Genomic DNA, 5,517 nt, shown 5'->3' with positions numbered 1-5,517 from the left:
AATTCATAAACCAATGTCCTTGCTCTTTTAATTTAGTTGTAGAAATACTGCTAACAATCACTTACCCTTTCTCTCCCTGTTTCAACTGGGTGGTTCTGACTAAGTAGAAATCAAAGATGAGAGTAGACAGAGAAAGGTTTCATAGAAAAGGACAGAAACCAGCCCAGAAAAGAGAAGGGGAGAAAGGGGTGGAATAGGCTGCTTGGAATTGATATCAACTGAAACCAAGTCACAAGGGAACACAAAGCAAGTGAATGAAAATGAGGTCAGAAGGCGATGAGGACAGATGAAGAAGAGCAAATGAATTTGGACTGTGCCAACTACTCCAAAGTTTGTGCAGACAAGCCATTTGTTGATCCACATCTTGATTTTGTAAGTTATAGACCATTTTATAAAACTCTCAAATTGTAAAGTATAGAAACATAAAGAATTCTCAGTATAAATGCTATTGGCTAAATACCCTAATGTATAAACAAAACGGTCTCTAAATTCTAACGCATACCCGCATGTGTGTATGTGTGCTCTGAAGCCCTTTTAAGAGACATAGAGAATTCATTAGGAACCACAATGAAATTTTTAAGAGAAAAACTTCAAAACAGAGAAATTAAATGCTAAATCTGCGATACTTCCTAGTCATAGCAGGATGTAGCCTGTATAATAGAATGTTAATGAGCTTTCAGAATCAACCATAATTGGATTCAAGTCCAGGCTCCCCTACATTCTGTGCTCTGTTGGACAAATCAAATTGCTTAAGCTCTCTGAACCCCAATGTACTTATCTAACAGGATGAAAATAATCTCTTCATCACTAGAAATATTGTGAGAATTAAATGAGATAGCATCTGTAAACACCCAGCACTGTTCCAGCACATCATGTGTGATCAATAAATGCTAATTCCCTTACATTCCTTAATGCTAATTTGGAATTAATAAACACCAGCCTCTCCATCTGGACATTCACAGCACAGCACAAGGCCCAGCGGTGGTTAGCCTTGGAAAGAAAGACACTGAGAATGGTCTGAGATAGACAATAAGATGAGGAAGCCCCAGCAAGGATCACATGATGGAAGGAGTTACTTTGCATTTCAATCATAAGCAAAATTCAAATTATCATCAACAGCATTAGCACAAGAAGGATAAAATGCTCTATTATAATAGGCTTGAAATTCTCTCTTCTTAAGAATTTGAGAAATTATTTTGTCCACTTTTTGCTAATCTCCCTTGGGGGGCAGTAAGGGATGTGAATGGGAAGGGCAAGTGAGGGAATGTTTTAACCACAATTTGGACAATAATTTAAAAGTTGATTCTAAAGAAAGAGTCCTTTACTACTGTGCAGTTAATCTGCTCCCAACTAGTTTGCTCCAATGACTAAAGGTGACCTCTTCCTTCACTGCTCACAGATTTGCATTTTCCCCACATGTTTACCACCCCACCCCAGACACTCACTTAGCCCCTAGTAAGTGCAACATTTCTCTCTCAAATTTTAAATCAAATGGCTGCAGGCTATATATGATCCAGAACCACACAAGCTAAATCACAATTTGTGTCTGGAACACACTTTGATGTAATAAAATTACAGGGCAATGGAGAAAAAAGATAAATTATGTAGTTTTACTGAAATGGTTAAAATAGAGGCAGGATTTGAGAGAGCACCCAAAATATAGAACAGGGTGATTTGAGAATGTTACATATGTCCATTTGGCATGTCCATTTCTACTCTATGAAAGAAAAATCTAGGAAGGAGGATGGTGGCAAACGAAACTAACCTAAAGCATTGTGGGTTTGTTTTGGCAAAGCACCCAGAGAGGTAGAGTTAGTCAGTCAAGATTCATTAGGCACTCACAGCACCCACAGGGAGGCAGCAGGTGCTCACAGAGCCCTCTCATCAGTTTTAGATTCTCAGAAACTCCTGAGGGACACTCCGTGTGTCTTGATAGTTTCTCCAAACACTGTGAACAAAGACCAGGCAGTATTATCTGCTTCACTAATTTCAAGCCTTTTCAAATGATAAACAAACCTATATACCAACAATGAACAGACGCGATGTGTTAGTGTTCATCATTTATGATCTTCCTGCTTGGTGCAATCAGCCCTTCAGTCCATAAACTCTCGAGCTCCTACTGTACAGATCCATAAACCACGGATCTGCCTGCCTTTAAAGACTTCACACTGCAGGGAAGAGATAGACAGGTAAATAGAGAGATGCAATAGTTTCTGAGAAGTGAAATGGAAGAGAGAACCATGAGGCATAATGAGAGCAGAGGGAGTGTATTTAACCCCAGCTGGACAGTGGGGAGCTCAAGAAGTCTTCCTAAAAGAAATAACATCTCTGACTAGGGGTTTTTTGTTTGTTTTGTTTTGTTTTGTTTTTTGTGGAAACAGGTCAGGGCAAGTTAGTGGTGATAATGATGACCCAGGTAGCCAAGAGATGCTGTGGAAAGGCACAAGGCAAAAACTAGCACAACCTTTGGGGGCTGATATTTGGGGTTCCATCTAGCATGGAGTGGAGGGCACGAAGGGCTAAGGATGGCGAGAGAAGGCTAAGTCGTCAGTCAGGTTAAAGAGGTAGGCAGAAGCCACATCGTGAAGAGCCCTGTATGCCCTAAGGAGTGTGAATTTTATCCTAAAAGCAGTACAAAGTCATTGTAGCATGTTAGCAAGGAAGTTCAGTTTAAGATTTATAGCCTTCTCACTGCAGGCAAGGTAGAAAATGCCAAGATCACAGGGGTGAAACAGTTTTACTCGAGATAGAGTAGGATACGGTTCCCCTCTCTGTACCCCTAGAAGCACAAGCAGTGCAGGAGAAGAAACACTTGGAGAAAAGAGGAAAAGAAAAGCTCAGTTTAGCAAATGTTGAATTTATGGTGTCTGTGCTACGTCCCAGGGAATGTGCCCACTTTGATTTATGAAAGAGGGTCCGCTGGTAGTACAGCTTTGGGACACAGGTGACTGTGGATGCCACGGAGTCAGGGCTAACGCTCGGCTGCTATGTTCTGGCATGGCTGTGTCAGATGCTTATGGACAGAATCTGTTCCGATTGGTCAGTGCCCACCCATGCCAGGTGCTAAATATTGTGACTATCACCTCCATATGAGAGGATCCAGAATGACAATAGAAAAGGCTTGAGGATGGAACCCTACAAAATGTTCACGTGTTTACTAGAGGACCAAAGATGAAGGGGAAGTGTGGGTGGAGTGAGGAGGAAGAAGGAGAGGTTGGAGATTTATGTTTCAAACTGAGAGTCAGTAGTGTCTGGATGAGGGGAGCATATGAAGGAGAGAAGACCCTGAACACATTTATATTTTGAGAGAGAAAGTAAGTAGGTAGAGGAAGGGTAATGCAACAGAAGAGAGCAGAGATGAACAATAGAATGACATCGTTAAGGAAATAGGAAAAATGAGGTACAGAACCTTCTACCATGTGGATCTTTGTAATTATAAGGGGAGGAACTGGGAAAGGATTGAGAGAGGCGATGTAGCAGAAAGTTAGGGTAGTTCCTCTTATGATGTAGATGGCTAGAGTGTCAGCTGGGAGCTTCCAGAGAGGTGATGTGTAGGAAACTCAAAAAGAATGTCCTAGGTCAAGAAGTGAAGGGCGCAGAGGAAACTCACAAGAGCTAAGCTGGAGAATGTACACTTACAGATCCTCACCAAAGTTTAATCTTGTTTTTCTAATAGCTCTCTAGAGCCTGGGTATAAAAACAGGAGAGGCAATCACCTGGTTTGATTTAGCAGTGGAGTTTCGCTGGAAAGACGAGGAAGCAAGAACGTTGTCAAAGAACATTAGTTATTAATGACATCTATGCTTTGAGACACAGGAAAAAAGATGAAGGAAAACAAGGAGGAACAGAGGATCAAGAAAAATTAGGGATCAGTTACAACATGAGTATATAAAAAAAAGAGGGCTAGAATAATAGGAAAAGGTAATGGAAAAAAAGTAGATCTTTAGGATTTTGCTAGAGGAGCCATTCTGAATGCTATGAGGTAGTCCAAAGCTGAAAGTGACTGCATGCCGTGGAGCTGGATAGAGCTGCAGAGATGGAGGAACTGCGAAGAGAGGGTGTTGGGTATGCTGTCCACATCATAGCGGTCCTCCTAAGCAACATTTATTTATCCCTTTCTGTGAGTTTCCCATTGTGGTGTGCAATCTACCTACAGAGTCTCACAGCCTTCTTCATGTAAGCACTCTTACTGGGCTTTACATGTGACAAACTAGGGGTCAGAGAAGTTAGGCCACTTGCCTCTGGTCACACAATTGGTAGTAGGTCGAGCTGTGTTTCAAACCCAACTCTCTTTGATTGCAAAGCCTATGCTCCTTCAATAATGGTGGGGCTTGAGTTGAAGAGGGGGACAGCACCCAGAAGTCCCACGGATCTGTCTCTTGTTTCAACAGTGTGTGGATGGAACAGACCCAGGGATGCCCCTTCTTCCAGCCTCTGACCACCCTCCAACGTTTTTCCAGTCGCAACCTTCAGAGCCATCGTGTCTGCCACCCTCTGCCTCCGAGACCAGCCAACACCCAACTCTGAGCTTAGCTCCTAATTATCCATCAACCACGAGCTCCCAGATTTGTTAGTATTATTCCACCCAGGTGGAGGCTGCGGTCAGCTGCCTGGTTAGCATGCATCTGCAGGCCTCCTACACCTACCTCTCTCTGTGCTTCTACTTCCACTGCAAGGATGTGGCTCTGGAGGATGTGGGCCACTTCTTCCGCCAGTTGGCTGAGAAGCTTGAGGGTACTGAGCTTCTCTTGAAGATGCAAAACCAGCATGGCAGCCATGCCCCCTTCCAGGATGTGCAGAAGCTGTCCCAAGATGAGTGGGTAAAACCCTAGACGCCATGGAAACCCTACTGGTTCTGGAGGAGAACCTGAACCGGGCCCTTTTGGATCTGCATGCCCTGGGTTCTGCCTGCACAGACAGACCTCCAGCTCTGTGACTTCCGGGAGAACCACTTCCTGGATGAGGAGGTGAAACTCATTAAGGAGATGAGCGACCACCTGACTAACCTCCACAGGCTGGGTGGCCCCCAGGCTGGCTTGGACAAGTATCTCTCTTCCAAAAGCTCACCTGAGCATGACTGGGAACCTCTGAAGCCCAGCAGCCTTTGAGGGGCCCTTCTGGCATCCCCCTGGTGCCAAGGCCTGTGGGTGAGCCTTCCCTGCAGCCACCAGGCAGCTCTTTAACCACCTGGAAACCCTCTCCCAAGCCTTGAACCCAATGGAAACAATAAAGCTTTTTGAAGAAAGAAAGAAAAGAAAGCAGAGAAAGAAAAGAAAGGAAAAAAAAAAAAACGAAAGGAAGGAAGGAAGAAAGAAAGAAGAGAGAGAGAAAAGAGAGAAAAAGAGGGAAAGAGAGGGGCAGTGAGCCACAGCCATGACTGAGTGTGAAAGAGCAATCAGCTATGACAACTGTGAAGGAGAGTGGAAGGAGCCGAGCCCTCAGAGAAAGGCTTTTGCAGGTGGGAGTAGTGGTTTACGAGGAGTGCTGGGGATTGGGAGAATGCCCTTCTGCCCCCAT

General features: G+C 44.0%; 1 pseudogene; it reads left to right on the top strand.

The window, feature by feature from the left end:
- The first annotated feature begins 276 nt into the window (after positions 1 to 276).
- On the top strand, positions 277 to 5,108 carry LOC118001355 (annotated as a pseudogene).
- Positions 5,109 to 5,517: the final 409 nt, after the last annotated feature.

Source organism: Mirounga leonina, unplaced genomic scaffold (assembly GCF_011800145.1).
Source record: "Mirounga leonina isolate KUSES-001 unplaced genomic scaffold, KU_Mleo_1.0 Mir_53, whole genome shotgun sequence".
Classification (NCBI taxonomy): domain Eukaryota; kingdom Metazoa; phylum Chordata; class Mammalia; order Carnivora; family Phocidae; genus Mirounga; species Mirounga leonina.
The sequence above is the reverse complement of the archived record's forward strand: the minus strand, read 5'-3'. Positions and strand labels throughout refer to the sequence as shown.